We start from the raw sequence: 16,518 nt of genomic DNA, 5'->3' as shown, positions 1-16,518 counted from the left end.
CTGTAACTCATGTAGCCTCTCCCAGTCCTCCTTGCGTGAGTTTCCAATGCAACAACCTTTTAATAAATCTAACCTCCCCCTGATAGCAGCAACCATCTTATCAGCTATTAAAAGCTCAGAAGTGGGTTTGACCGAAACTTGAGCTTTCATCACAAGTATAGGGTCATAACAAGGTGAACGAGTCCAAGCATCTTCTGACAGGTGGCTGTTTTCATCAGGCCTGCGGCAGCCTTGTGTTCTCAGAAAACCAGCCGTCTTCTCAGAACCTCAGATAGCCATGTGGGGCCCAGACAGGAGGAGTATGTATGAATGTAGGCGGTTTCTGCCTTCTGATAATGTCTGAAGGGCACAACACTCAAAACAGGTGTTAATACACACACAGAGGTTTCCTAGAAGAGGAGACCTTACAGTTTATCATAACACAATTGATTAACCCTTTAAAAGGTAAGAGGCCTTGGTTTAACCCTCTTCACAACTTGGGTTTGTATTTTAGTAACCAGGGGCAGTATTTTAGTACCCTGGGGCTGTATGTTAGTACCCTGGAGCAGTATTTTAGGTCCCTGGGGCTGTATTTTAGTACCCTGGGGCTGTATTTTAGTACCCCGGGGCTGTATTTTAGGTCCCTGGGGATGTATTTTAGTACCCTAGGGATGTATTTTAGTACCCTGGGGATATATTTTAGTACCCAGGTGCTGTATTTTAGTACCCCGGGGCTGTATTTTAGTACCCGGGGGCTGTATTTTAGTACCCGGGGGCTGTATTTTAGAACCCAGGTGCTGTATTTTAGAACCCAGGTGCTGTATTTTAGTACCCTGGAGCAGTATTTTAGGTCCCTGGGGATGTATTTTAGTACCCAGGTGCTGTACTTTAGTACCCTGGAGCTGTATTTTAGAACCCAGGTGCTGTATTTTAGTACCCTGGAGCAGTATTTTAGGTCCCTGGGGATGTATTTTAATACCCTGGGGCTGTATTTTAGTACCCTGGAGCAGTATTTTAGGTCCCTGGAGCAGTATTTTAGTACCCTGGGGCTGTATTTTAGTACCCAGGTGCTGTATTTTAGTACACGGGTGCTGTATTTTAGTACCCTGGGGCTGTATTTTAGTACCCGGGTGCTGTACTAAAAGCTCTGTTACACTATTGACTTCTAGAAGCATTTTTACTCAGGATTGGTTTAAAATGACCTCCCGGAAATCTCATCTTGAATTAACAATGTTACTAATTAGTAGTTTTGAAACAATTATGGGAGAATTGCGGTAACTTCTGCTTTGGCTAGATAAAATGCAATTGTGGTCTGTTTGCAGGGAAATGGAATCAAGTTCATATAAAATATTTAGTGCCTCCGGCCAACGGTTTGTAGTTATGTAAGTCACACATTTACTGTCTTAGCTAAGTGCATGAAAGAGATTCCAAGGAACATATAAAGTAGCATTCACTTTTATCCCACACCAGAAGGACATAGAAGTTGGTCATGCAGTGTTCCATTGACAGGAGTGTTAACAAGGCTTTGTTTTTAAATTAAAATAAGTATATTAGAATAACAGAACAAAACAGAATGGCTCTATGACTCGATGAACGACTGTCTGAAAGCAAAAGAGAGAGAGAAAACAAAATTACTCAATAATACAACTTTTCCAGCCAAGCCCTTACATTTATTTCTCTATCATAAACCGTTCAAATGAGCTATTATGTTGGTGTGTTTAAGAAAATCCCGCCAGTTGCTACGCAGTATATTCATTTGGCTGAGGAAATGGATCTGGTCTGATGTCGGGAAGGAAGGGGAGAGGGAAATGTGGCCAAGTAACTTTTACTAGATGGGGCTTACCTCAGAATAGTCACAACGTTGGGGGTCAGAGGTTGGGCATTTCTGAAAGAATTTTGTCATTTCAACTGTGGTTTGACTTTCACTCATTTCTTACAGGATTATTGGGCATGAATAACCAAAAGCGGCTGCAGAGTTGGGAGCCAAGAAGTTGTGAACATTTGAGATATTTTGCAGCTTTAGAGTTTGACCCCAGTCACTCTGACAACTTTGTTCAGAAAGTATACTGTTCTGTTCTAACAGGCTGAGCTTGTGGGGCAATGCTTCCTCCAATGTAGTGCAGTGTGGGTCCTGACTGTGCTGAGCTGTGCTGTGACTGGTTGGTCCACATCTGGAGCAAAGCCCACCAGGCCAGGTACGAGGTGTGCTCTGAGGCCCTGCAACTCTGGACCACGGGGCTTCGTTAAGGTAACGGGAGAAATTTAGCATGGCCTTGGGAAATAAACCTGCATCCAAATGTATGGGTCTGGCAGTAAACTGATTAAATTGTACACAACTTAGCTGTAGGGGGACCTTGGCCAACCAGGAAGGACTACATGTGAACATGCAGAGATTATGTATCTACATGAGGAGTCATGCACACCATAATCAAAGCTGTGTGGGTGTATGAGTCAGTGTTGAAACACCTTGAAACACTCACTCACTCACTCACTCACTCACTCAGAGCCTTGTCTTTCTCAGAGCCTTGTCTTTAGCTGTTTCAGTGACCATGTTATTGACATCAAGAGAAAGACTACAATATGGCTGCGTTCTCTATGGCCCCCTATTCCCTATATGAGGAGCTGTACATAGTCCATCGGTAAATAGCCCACCCAATTTGCCTACCTCATCCCCATATTGTTTTTATTTATTTACTTTTCTGCTCTTTTGCACACCAGTATCTCTACCTGCACATGACCATCTGATCATTTATCACTCCAGTGTTAATCTGCTAAATTGTAATTATTCGCCTACCTCCTCATGCCTTTTGCACACAATGTATATATTTTTTCTACTGTGTTATTGACTTGTTTATTGTTTACTCCATGTGTAACTCTGTGTTGTTGTCTGTTCACACTGCTATGCTCTATATTGGCCAGGTCGCAGTTGTAAATGAGAACTTGTTCTCAACTAGCCTACCTGGTTAAATAAAGGTAAAATAAATAAATAAATATAGTGCATTACTTTTGACCAGAGCCCTATGGACAAAACATTTGAGATATTGAAGTACACTTGTCTAACTGCTTTGATTTTAGAATCAACATGAACCTTTCCCCCAAACATTTTATGCTCTATATTAGTATAACTACACAACTATGATGACCCAAACTGACCAAAGATCTGAAGTCTCCTGCAGAGAGAGCAGTGATAATTATTGACCGGGCTCTGTGAGTGTCGATAGAGTCGTGAAGTCATTTAAGTCCTGCAATTGTTTGCTTCACTTGACATTATTAGTGGTATAATTAAGCAATAAGGGATGAGGGGGTGTGGTATATGGCCAATATACCACAAACCCCAGAGGTGCCTTATTGCTAATATAAACTGGTTAACAACTTATTTAGAGCAGTAAAAAGTAACTTAATGTCATACCTGTGGTAAACGGTCTGATATACCACGATTTTCAGCCAATCAGCATTCAGGGTTCAAACCACCCGGTTTATAAAGAAATATACAGAACAACCACATCAGGGTACCAATAAATTAAGTCAACTTAGATTTGTTTTTCACTTGCAGTGTTATGCCAGTGCCTTATGTAGGACAATCGGAGAATACTAAATGAGTATATACGATGCATTGAAGATTTACGGCAATACCACAATACAGCAACTTAGTCCCACTCATTTTTAGGCAAGTGCGTGTTGTTAGCAGATGTATAATACAACATTCAAAGACATAGAAGAACAATTAGACTTTTTCAGAATCTCTCCTTGACGGACATCATCTTAATGAAATGGTCCATAATGTTTTTTTTATCCAGTATTTTCTGAGGTCATACATCATGCATTATCATAATAGTATCCCGTACTGATGAAAACGTCAGGAGTTGAATTCTGTTTGCCTACCTGTAAAATACTATACTTTCTGGCAACGGTGTCAAACATGCAATATTTATTGGCTATACGCACCGCCCAACTCCACATTAATTCTGAAGTGACGCTGTAGCCCATGTCCAGCATGAGTTAAAACCTATTACTGTGAACGTTGTTTATGATTGTATATTGCCTAATCAGTTAATTTAGAGAACTTTCATTTGGCATGGATAACTGAATTGAGTTCATGTGAGATTGGTTCCCATTCGTTTCAGCCTCTTTATGGGGAAATTTAGGCAAAGAGTTCTGGAGTACCTCATCCACTTTCTTACCTGGAATCCAAACTAATAAACCTCTGGCAACTAAACCTAAGCTTTTTCCACTCTGAGTTTGCGCCAATTGCTTCCAAATTTGCATTTAAATGCTAAACTCACCTTAGGCATCTCTGCTTTATGTACAATAAACAGAACTAAACTCACCAAGACAGTGGAGTTTATACTTATCATTGAGGGGTTAGACAGTGGATACCCTACCCATCATTGAGGGGTTAGACAGTGGAGACCCTGCCCCACATTGTGGGAAGGCAGTGGAGACCCTACCCATCATTGTGGGAAGGCAGTGGAGACCCTACCCATCATTGTGGGAAGGCAGTGGAGACCCTACCCATCATTGTGGGAAGACAGTGGAGACCCTACCCCACATTGTGGGAAGGCAGTGGAGACCCTACCCCACATTGTGGGAAGGCAGTGGAGACCCTACCCATCATTGTGGGAAGACAGTGGAGACCCTACCCATCATTGTGGGAAGACAGTGGAGACCCTACCCCACATTGTGGGAAGGCAGTGGAGATCCTACCCATCATTGTGGGAAGACAGTGGAGACTCTACCCCACATTGTGGGAAGACAGTAGAGACCCTACCCATCATTGTGGGAAGACAGTGGAGACCCTACCCATCATTGTGGGAAGACAGTGGAGACCCTACCCATCATTGTGGGAAGACAGTGGAGATCCTACCCCACATTGTGGGAAGACAGTGGAGACCCTACCCCACATTGTGGGAAGACAGTGGAGACCCTACCCCACATTGTGGGAAGACAGTGGAGACCCTACCCATCATTGAGGGGAAGACAGTGGAGACCCTACCCATCATTGAGGGGTTAGACAGTGGAGACCCTACCACTCATTGAGGGGAAGACAGTGGAGACCCTACCCATCATTGAGGGGAAGACAGTGGAGACCCTACCACTCATTGAGGGGAAGACAGTGGAGACCCTACCACTCATTGAGGGGAAGACAGTGGAGACCCTACCACTCATTGAGGCACCTGCATGTGCTGATCTGTGTGATTTCCAGGTCCTCTATCAGGCCCAATAATCAGACAGCTGCCTATCATCTCCACGGTACACAGGACTTTCTTCATTTCCTTTCCCTCTCAGGATGTAAGGGAGGTTCCCCTTGGCTAGAGCTCCACAGGGCCCAGCACAGCAGAGATCCCAGGGCGGGATAACATACCCTCAGGCCTTGCTTTGTTTGTGGTCGGATCAGATCCCCACGGTTGACAGGTCTGTACTCTGGAAACGGCAGTTTCTTAACAGGACACCTCAGATAAAAGTGCCTTTCCTCTTCAGATGATAGTTGCTAAGTGACGGGCAGAGAAAACATCCTCCCCTGTCTGACCTGATCTGATGATGCTGCTGCTGTGAAACAAGGTTATGACTGAATGTCTCCCGCCTATCTCCCTGTACATTACCTGCTGATGGGGGATATTCACAGCTGAGAGTAGATAAGGACCAGGGAGAGACCCTCGGCCCTATGATAAGGCTCCAGTGCAGGGCTCTGTTTGGGGCTGTTGCCATGTTACAACCCTTTGATCCTCTCCCACAGCTGATTCTTCTCTCCCAGGCCATTCATCTGCCCTGTCACTAATTCCCCACTGTTTAGCCTGTTGCTATTGTTGTTGTTGTGCCACTGCATTTTAAGAGCTTTATAATGAGAAAGGGGTGTATATTTTATACGATTTTTGTTTACCAAGTCAAGGCTTGCATAATAAAAGTGTTGAGACATGGGATGACGAGCTCTCTATGCATTTCACATTACAGAAGGAGGGAGAGATGAGGGCGGGATGATTTTATTTCTATGGTGTCACTATGGCAGTGTAACTGAAGAGATGGGCATTGCACTTTAAACCATTCTCGTCTTTGTATTATATTTAGTACATAATCAAAATGTTCCACAGAACAAAATCTGTTTGGTGTAAATGGATGTGTCATCATAGTAAGTACAAGTGTCTAGACAGGCCATATTCATATTTCATACTGTCATTATCTATCATACTTCCAGTGTCAATCAAATTTGGGATTTGGAGAAGATTTGAAGAAAATCATTCAAATGACTTCAGCATATGTATTTTGAAATACATTTCAGAATTAAATAGCTTATAGGAATATAGTTGTCATGGATATCGTCATGGAAATGACCGGACCAAGGTGCAGCGTGGTTGGCGTACATTTTCCTTTATTTCTATATATGTCGCCAACAAAACAAAGAAACGACCGTGAAGCTTACTTGGGCTATAGTGCCACTAACAAAGTCAGCTACCCACAAAATACATAGGAAAAAAGGCTGCCTGGGTGTCATACTTAATCAGAGACAACGATAGACAACTGTCCCTGATTGAGAACCATACCCGGCCAAAACATAGAAACAGAAAACATAGAAATTAAGAAACTAGAATGCCCACCCTAGTCACACACTGGCCTACCCAAAATAGAGAATAAAAGCCTCTCTATGGCTAGGGCGTGACAATAGTTTTGTTATTTGACCTGTTCTACGCCCAACTATGCCAAATATGTTTCAATTCATTGTCGTTTTGTGACCTACGTTACTCATTTTCATGACCAATTTTGCACCCCCCACCCGACCATGAGACATCCATGCACACCCACGTGTGTATTTCTGTGGTATGTATGTGCACTGCATTTGCTTCTACTGATTTCTTTAGATATTATAGAAATATGCCATGGTATAAATATATAAATCTAACATGACATTGTTGAATACTCAATTCTGATTGGCTTGAAGGGCATTCTAAAGCGTGCATTATTTCCCTATAACGCACAGTAGAGTGCTTTCGGAAAGTATTCAGACCCCTTGACCTTTTCCAAATGTTGTTACGTTACAGCCTTATTCTAAAATGTATTAAATTAATGTTTTTCCTCATCAAAATACATCAAAGTATTTTGAGTTTTTCATTTTGTAATAAATTACCAAAAATGTCAAAAAAACTGAAACTCTAGGAGACTCTAAAATGTTTCCACTGATCATCCTTGAGATGTTTCTACAACTTGATTGGAGTCCACCTGTGGTAAATTCAATTGATTGAACATGATTTGGAAAGGCACACACCTGTCTGTATAAGGTCCCACAGTTGACAGAGCATGTCAGGACAAAAACCAAGCCATGAGGTTGAAGGAATCTTCCGTAGAGCTCCGAGACAAGATCGTGTCGAGGCACAAATCTGGGGAAGGGTACCAAAAAATGTCTGTAGCATTGAAGGTCCCCAAGAACACAGTGGCCTCCATCATTCTTAAATGTAAGATGTTTGGAACCAACAAGACTCTTCCTAGTGCTGGCTGCCAGGCCAAACTGAGCAAAACGATGGAGAAGGGCCTTGATCAGGGAGGTGACCGAGAACTCGATGGTCAATCTGACAGAGCTCCAGAGTACCTCTGTTGAGATGAGAGAACCTTCTAGAAGGACAACCATCTCTGCAGCACTCTACCAATTAGGACTTTATGGTAGAGTGGCCAGACAGAAGCCGCTCCTCAGTAAAAGGCACATGACAGCCTGTTGGAGTTTTCCAAAAGGCACCTAAAGGACTCACAAACCATGAGAAACAATATTCTCTGGTCTGATGAAACCAAGATTGAACTCTTTGGCCTGAATGCCAAGTGTCACATCTGGAGGAATCCGGGCACCATTCCTATTGTGAAGCATGGTGGTGGCAGCATCCAAGATCGAGGGAAAGATGAGCAGAGCAAAGTACAGTGAGATCCTTGATAAAAAACCTGCTCCAGAGCGCTCAGGACCTCAGGCTGGGGCGAAGTTTCACCTTCCAACAGGACAATGACCCTAAGCACACAGCCAAGACAATGCAGGAGTGACTTCGGGACAAGTCTCTGATTGTCCTTTGGTGGCCCAGACAGAGACCGGACTTGAACTCAAACATCTCTGTAGAGACCTGAAAATAGCTGTGCAGCAACGCTCCCCATCCAACCTGACAGAGCTTGAGAGGATCTCCAGAGAAGAATGAGAGAAACTCCCCAAATACAGGTGTGCCAAGCTTGTAGCGTCTTGAGACTCGAGACTGTAATCGCTGCCAAAGGTGCTTCAACAAAGTACTGAGTAAAGGGTCTGAATACTTATGTAACTGTGATAGTTCAGTTTTTTATACATTTGCAAAATGTCAGCACCTGTTCTTGCTTTGTCATTATGGGGTATTGTGTGTAGATTGATGAGGGAAAAAAAACAATTTAATACATTTTAGAATAAGGCTGTAGGTAACGAAATGTGGAAAAAGTCAAGGGGTCTGAATAATTTCCGAATGCACTGTATTGTAATGAAACAGCAGGGAGCGACCCAGGGTTGTTACAGTATATTTGCAGTGTCGAATTCAATGGCTATAGTTCATTCTGACATGTTCGATGTTTGAGCTGCTTTAGAAAAAAGGTGAATTGAAAACATTATTTGCATTGTTGAATTACATTTTCATAATCGCATGGTAAGACTGATGGTTTAGTTAGCTAAACTAGCAAGTCTGTTTGTTTGGTTACCAAGGCAACTACTGTCGCTGAATAGGAAAGACAAAAGATTGAAGTGCCGTATGGTAGTAGGTGCCAGGCGCACCGCTTGGAGTGTGTCAAGAACTGCAACGCTGCAGAATTTTTCATGCTCAACCGTTTCCTGTGTGTATCAAGAATGGTCCACCACCGAAAGGACATCCAGCCAACTTGACACAACTGTGAGTCAACATGGGCCAGCATCCCTGTGGAACGCTTTCGACACCTTATAGAGTCCATGCCCCGACAAATTGAGTCTGTCAACTGGCAAAATGGGGTGCAACTCAGTATTAGGAAGGTGTTCCTAATTTTTTTTACTCAGTGCTGCTCTTTTCTCCTAAGTGAGACTGGAGAAACTTACAGCTCTGCAACACTCATTTCATTTTTATTTAATAGAATGTTTTTAAAGTGTCCTGGTTTGATGATGCGGAAGACGCCTCTGATGACTTCATCTTCATTGTGTTTTTCTTTTAATGCCTTTAATGCTGTTTGTCTACAAATGCTGTTATAACTAATGTCAGATGTGTTGTCCCCTATTTGACCCCCATGTGTTTTAAACTCCCTGCGCTGCAGATATGGTAGGTCTCTGATGGCAGATTAAAAAAACAGATTAAAAAACATGAGCTGGCGCACACCCATAATAATAGTTTGCGTGGAGGTGCTGACTAACGGCGAATAAACCATCAAAATAAAGAAAGTCGCATACTCCATGTATAAATTCCCAGCAATTTGATGGGTACTTACCAACGTTTCGGCATCACTGTGCCTTCTTCAGGGTAATGTCATGAATACTTGAATCGGGTTATGTAGACAAACAGTGCAATTAGTGTAACCAATGACGATAGTGAGAGGTGTGTCATAATGATTAAGTTATTTTAAATTAATTAGTGAAACTGTTAAATTATATATGGCATAGTAAATATATTATGCTATTATCATATAGAAACACAATGGAATATCATATTAGCATCAACATACATTATTGTTTCATTCAATTTCACATGATAATTTCATATTTCATTTCATTTTTGTTACATGTAATCTTTTGGTCCAACCTTAATGTATAATGAGCATCATCAACTGGGGGAACATATTAGGTGTACGCTAATAAGCTGTAAAAAATAATTTTTCAATTTATAAGACTTGTTCATAAAGGAAACATTTGTTCATAAGAAGGGCCTGAGATCAAAGTCAATATTCCGACCACTAGGGGTCAATGATTTTGGACAGGATATCCAGTAAGACTCTCTTTGTAGTAGTAGGATCTCAATGTTACCTCCTCTCCTTGGTAGAGCAACATGCTCAATGTCTGTGTATTTGAGGGAGGAGATGGGATGGTTAGCTTCAACAAAGTGAGCTGCTACTGGATAGTTTGTGTTCTTACACCTGATTGAGCAGCGGTGTTGAGCTATGCGTTTTAATTGTCTTTTCGTTTGTCCTACGTAGGCTTGAGATAGATTACATCCCTTGGTCTTGCATGAGATGATACCCCTAACAGGGATCTTTCGACCTGTATGTGTGTGTCTGAAGAAAGAGGTTTTTATAGTGCTATTGCACTGTGCGCATGAGCCACATTTGTAGTTCCCATTTGAGATAGGTGTCAAGAGTGTCTGAGTGGGCTGAGGGGCAGGTCAGATCTCACCAAATTATCTCCAATATTGCGACCACGCTTATAGACCACCAGTGGAGGTTCCTTGAAGAGGTCTGTGATTGTTTTTCTTCTTAGGTTGAGTTCCTCTCTCTCTCATTCCTCTCTTGGTTTTTGAGATATTTTCATCATTGCAACATCAAAAGTTTTGTCCTTGTAGCCTCTCATTTTGAATTTATCTGTCATTGCTGTCAAAATCTGACTGGTGGCCACAGATTTGTTTAACCCTGCATAACTGGCTATATGGTAGACCATTCTTGAGGGGAAGGGAATGCATACTATCCGCACAGAGCAAGGTATTGCGATCTGTGGGCTTTGTGTATAATAAGTCTGTGTGTAATGCATCATTCTCTTTGATAATCCATAAGTCCAGGTACTTTATGTTTTTCTCACCAGTCTGCATGGTGAATTTGAGGTTTTCAGAGCTCTCGTTTAGTAGAGTTTGGCATTCATTTAGTTCCTGCTGACTTCCTTCCCAGAGCACAAAGACATAATCTATGTATCTCTTCCATAGAAGTATTTTAAGGGGTGTGTCTCTGTTTTATAAAGGAATGCTTTGTCACCACATACGGGTTTGCATAGGCATAGTTGGTGGGAAAAGGGGAGCCCATGGCTACACCCCGAATTTGAAGGAAAAAGTCTGACTCAAAGACAAAGTAGTTATGGGATAATACCAGTTCAGTAAGTTGTAAGATGCAGTCATTGGATGGAGCAAGTGGAGTCTCTCTGCTGTAGGCCGTGCTGCAGCGCCTGCAAGCCTCCAGTGTCTCTGATGGCGACCATGCTATCAGCTGTGAGGTGTGCTACATGGTCAACGCTCAAGGTTATAGATAAGCTGCTATATTCCTTTACTTGAGGTGATTTGTCTGGTGTGGCGGGTGTTACTGCAGGTGTTACTGCAGGTGTTACTGCAGGTGTTACTGCAGGTGTTACTGCAGGTGTTACTGCAGGTGTTACTGCAGGTGTTACTGCAGGTGTTACTGCAGGTGTTACTGCAGGTGTTACTGCAGGTGTTACTGCAGGTGTTACTGCAGGTGTTACTTTACACTGAAGGAGTTTTCTGCCTAGCTCCTCTTAACTTGTCAAAATACTCAGACTTTCAGCAAACTGGAACTTCATCAGATGTCAGTGTAGGCAACTTCTTCTTAACAGAGCAGACCAGTCCCTTTCGGATATGATACACCCTTCCAAACACTTCAGGTACGTAGTGCTGCACTCTCTCAGCCAGAATCTGTTACACGCCTCAGACTGGGACGTGGTCATCAGATAACAAACATGAATTAACAGGGTGAAATGATGAGATGGAGAAACGTTGGTAGTGTTCAGTAGTAGGCATTCACCAAGATTGAAGAAGAAACCTCCAAGATCTCACAATCCCACTAACGCTCCCCATTGGCGTCACAACTCCCACTAGCGTCAGTAATCATACACATTACTTTCAATGCAAATTCCTGGGAGACCTAAAACCGTACACAAGGTTTGGCTCCATAAAATAACAAAAGCAAACATAACAAATATTACCATACATATTTGTGTGCGTCACACATAAATACCAACAATCATTACGTTCTGATCACTTGAACATGTATACACATTTGATTCATAATATGTGCGTCCAAAGACAAAATGTAGTACAATATCAAAAACACTCAATGTAGAAAAAACAAATGCTTCGGACGATAAAAACAAACTATATATAAAAATAATCCGTTATGGACATGAATCGGTTAACATCAAAGAAATTCCAGTCAAAGTATGTACACTGTCTGGAAACAGTCTGTCGTTTGCTGCACCTGTGAAACATTATAAATGTATCTAACTCTTCGTGAGACATGAGTTGGTGCCTTAGTAATGCTCTTATGGCATATCATCAACACAACTGTATTTGCGATCTAGTGCCCTGTCTATCACTTTCATTCGCTGTCAAACATAAACAATGTATAACCAAAAATCACTCCTTTCTTAGACGTTTCCCAGACACCTACCCGGCATCTCCTAGCAACGCTCCCTCCCTCCTTCTCTCCCTCCCACAGTGCACCTTGGCCAGCCATAAAAGAAACTCGGATGTAAACAGACAGAAAGCTTACTGATCCAAAGCCACTCAGGTTCATAGGAAGAATTTTTTTGACCAGAATGTTCTGATGTCCAAAAACAAGAAGGAAGGGCAGGACCAATTTGTGTAAATATCAGCATTTTTATTTCACAGTTGCTAGGATAATGACATTGACTGAGCCCCTTCCTTGTTTGAGCGCAGTATCTAGAAAAAATAGATACATGTCTTCTGTGTTTGATACTAGGTGGTATATGAACTCATTATTTGACAAATATAAACATTCTCCTTTTAGTTTTGACTAACTATGTTCTGTGTGTGGCATGGTTCCTTATATCAAAATGTTAATGATTAAGTACAGTACATTTAATTTTCTCTTCACTCTGTCCACTACGCTATGTCCACTACGCTATGTCCACTACGCTATGTCCACTACGCTATGTCCACTACGCTATGTCCACTACGCTATGTCCACTACGCTATGCCCACTACTCTATGCCCACTACGCTATGTCCACTACGCTATGCCCACTACTCTATGCCCACTACGCTATGCCCACTACTCTATGCCCACTACTCTATGCCCACTACTCTATGCCCACTACGCTATGCCCACTACTCTATGCCCACTACGCTATGTCCACTACGCTATGTCCACTACTCTATGCCCACTACTCTATGTCCACTACTCTATGTCCACTACTCTATGTCCACTACTCTATGCCCACTACTCTATGCCCACTACTCTATGCCCACTACTGTATTTCCACATCCCAGGTGACATGTTCAAAGATTACTAAATAAAAAGACTGGCTTGAATTCAAAGGTTGAGGGGAAATGTATGCTTTCACATTTCCTCCAATCACTCTTCAAATCACTTGATTCTAAAAAGAATTTGTGAAACAGATGATAAGCACTCAGCTTCAGTGTTGAAGTTAACAAGACCCTTAAAGTCATTTGAGTTTCATTAAATGACCTGTAATAACATGCATCTGTAGCCAACATCACTCAACCTGGAACTAGTTAAAAAACACCTTAAATCTTTGCTGGGAATATCGAAATATACAGGCGTTGATACACCATTGAGGCAAAGCCAAAACCTGTTTTTTTTATCAGTTGCAAGGTGTGAATGGTAATTTGTCACCCAGAATTCCCGTTGCAGTAAATCAAAGAAGTGGGGAATGATTTGATGTATTTCAAACATTTTGTAAATATTATGACAAGCATGTAATATTTCACTTTTTATTTTTTTTACACAGTTTGTTTAAGTTGCATATTTGATCGCCTGCCAATAGTTATACTGGTTCCTGCTCAGGGTTCCCTTAGAATAATACTGCAATCATATTTTTTCCTGCAGGCATCTAAGTCATTACTCATTTCTACCCTCAAGCAGCAATCTCAGAGAAATGAAACAGCACTTCTTAATACGTATTGCATACTGTGGAGGCAGGAATATTTCATATTATGTAGCTAACATTTTCAAACATGTAATATTTTCTCCTAAACCAACTTGAGGTGGACTTCCAGGAGAGATTCCCAATATTGGCCCAAACCCAGCTCAGTATGACCAGAAAAACCATTTGATGCTTAGCAGGCCTAGAAATCCCCTCCGAATGTATTTGACTGAGATCACTACTATGATGGGTGAAACACTAGCCTCTGTGACGTCCCTAAACACTTTACGAGGAAATTACAGCCACACTCCAGGTCATTTACACTCCAGGTCATTTACACTCCAGGTCATTTACACTCCAGGTCATTTACACTCCAGGTCATTTACACTCCAGGTCATTTACACTAATTAAATGTTTTAGCAACAAACCACTTATGTGAGTATTGGTGTATTTTAATCAGGCAAGTCATCTGCTCATATTACCATTAGACATATGAGATTGTGTTATTAACATACTTTCAGACATTCACATTCAACTTCACTGACTGGAGCCAAATGGACTCCAACACATGCAGGCTAGAGAATCTCCATTGAAAATGTTTTTTAGTCCAGCATTGGGCTTAATATGTGACTGGGAAACTGCCACATGATATCTAAGTTCGGAGGTCAATATAGGATGACTGACTCATAATCAAAATGAAGTTTTATCTTTATATAAGGCTTGAGTTACATCAAAACCAGTCTCTCCATTTGAGATGTGATGTGCTCCAAAACAACTTTAGCCTCAATAAAAACAGACTCCATTCCAGTGTAGACTAGACTTGAGATAGATTGATGAGCACAGCTCCAGATTAGCTTGAGGAGTATACATTTTCTGGGAGTGTCCTGCTGGGAGTGTCCTGCTGGGAGTGTCCTGCTGGGAGGGTACAGTGGAAGGGTCCTGCTGGGAAGGTGCTAGGGAAACAGATAGTATCATGATGCCAGCCTACAGCCATTAACATAGCTGACAAGGTCACATATTTCCAGGTGTGCCCGACAGGCAGACTGTGTCCGGGGGAGAGAGGTGACATCCAGGGGCCTCATTAATAAACCGTGCCTAAGTACAAAAAAAATTATAATAATTGTGAGTTCGCCAGTTTGAACTTGAAGTGAAAATGTACTTTCTTCCACATAAACTTTAGACCATGCGTACACACATCTTCTAGTGGTTCAAGTATTGTACCCTATTGCAAGCAGGCAAGTAGACCTATACGTTTTTTGTGCAAGTGGGTGTTATGATGACACGCATTCATAAAAACATAATAACAAGATGCAGCCATTTACCGTTAGTGAGAAGAGTGTTTCATTGTTTTCATCTAAAATAATTAGCCATAGGAATATATTTCCTATTTGTTTTATTTTCATAACCATTGCAGAATTAATTCCTCACCTTTTCTGGCTGTGATGGGTTCATATTCCTGAAACAGCCATACAACAAATTACCGTGTGCATTTCTCATTTAATTGGGTCTATGTATTTAAAGTTTTGCTGTATGTGATCCTATAGGCAGTGTGGTTTAATATATAGTAGCATACAGTAGCATACAGTCAATTTTAATAACAGGTGAACTTCGAGACAGTTGATCTATTACTCTGAAGTATGTATGCTACTTTGTAGCCTACTATAATTTTTTATTTATCTTTTAGCCTAGACCAGGGGTTCCCAGACCTTTTCACTCGGGCACCCTTCCAGCATTGAGGAATATCCCGTGCCCCTCCTGCACTGGCCTGCGTGGTCTGGTCTATTTCTATGGGTGCCAGCACTGTTCGTGACGTAAACTGTTCACACCCCTCTTGTTGGAAAGAGAGAACATTTTGCAGGTTTAAAGCTTATTTCCTGCAATTCTACACATTTTGTCATGGAGTGCAAACAACATTTTTCAGTTTTAAAGCACATTTTCTTGCAATTTTATACATTTTGCCATGACTAATGTGTATTCATGTGATATTTGAGTGACTAAAAAAATACAACAATATCTATGGACTAAAACACCTAGATAAAGAAATGTTAGCTCACATGGGCTAGTTGATCTGGACATTTCTGACAAGTTATAAATAACTCCCTATGTCACACCCTGATCTGTTTCACCAGTCTTTGATTGTCTCCACCCTCCAGGTGTCGCCCATCTCCTCATTATCCCCTGTGTATTTATACCTGTGTTTTCTGTTTGTCTGTTACCAGTTTATTTTGTTCATCAAACCTACCAGCGGTTTTTTCCCTTGCTCCTGTCTTGTCTATAGTTCCTGTTTTCCAGGTTTTGACCTTTCTGCCTGCCCTGAGCATGTCTGCCATCCGGTACCTTTGCCCCACTACTGGATTACCGACCTCTGCCTGACCTGACCCTGAGCCTGCCTGCCGTCCTGTACCTTTGCCTGCCTGTGTTCAATTTAATAAACTTTTGTTACTTCGACACTGTCTGTACCTGGGTCTTACGTTTGAACCTGATACCCTATGCTACTGATTCTCAATCCTGGTCCTGGGGACCCAAAGACGTGCACATTTTTGTTTTTGCCCTAGCACTACACAGCTGATTCAAATGATCAACTCATCAAAAGGCTGTGATGATTTGAATCAGCTGTGTAGTGCTGGGGCCCAAAAAAAATTGCACGTCTTTGGGTCTCCAGGACCAGGATTGAGAGTCACTGCCCTAAGGTATGCAATGACTGACATGACGAGAGGAAAACGGAAGTGCTATTGCAACTTTGAGGAGTTTAAAGCCGGA

The 16,518-nt window shown here is 41.8% G+C and overlaps 1 long non-coding RNA gene across 1 annotated transcript in view; it reads left to right on the top strand.

Moving 5' to 3' along the window:
• Positions 1–16,102, top strand: part of LOC116353580 (uncharacterized) — a 37,894-nt gene extending 21,792 nt beyond the window's left edge. Inside the window, exons 2-3 of the long non-coding RNA XR_004202998.1 lie at positions 2,063–2,227; positions 16,051–16,102. This is a non-coding gene — a long non-coding RNA (uncharacterized LOC116353580). The remainder of the gene's footprint in view (positions 1–2,062; positions 2,228–16,050) is intronic.
• Positions 16,103–16,518: the final 416 nt, after the last annotated feature.

The sequence above is a fragment of the Oncorhynchus kisutch genome, linkage group LG15 (assembly GCF_002021735.2).
Source record: "Oncorhynchus kisutch isolate 150728-3 linkage group LG15, Okis_V2, whole genome shotgun sequence".
NCBI lineage: Eukaryota > Metazoa > Chordata > Actinopteri > Salmoniformes > Salmonidae > Oncorhynchus > Oncorhynchus kisutch.
This window is presented reverse-complemented; position numbering and strand designations above follow the sequence as displayed.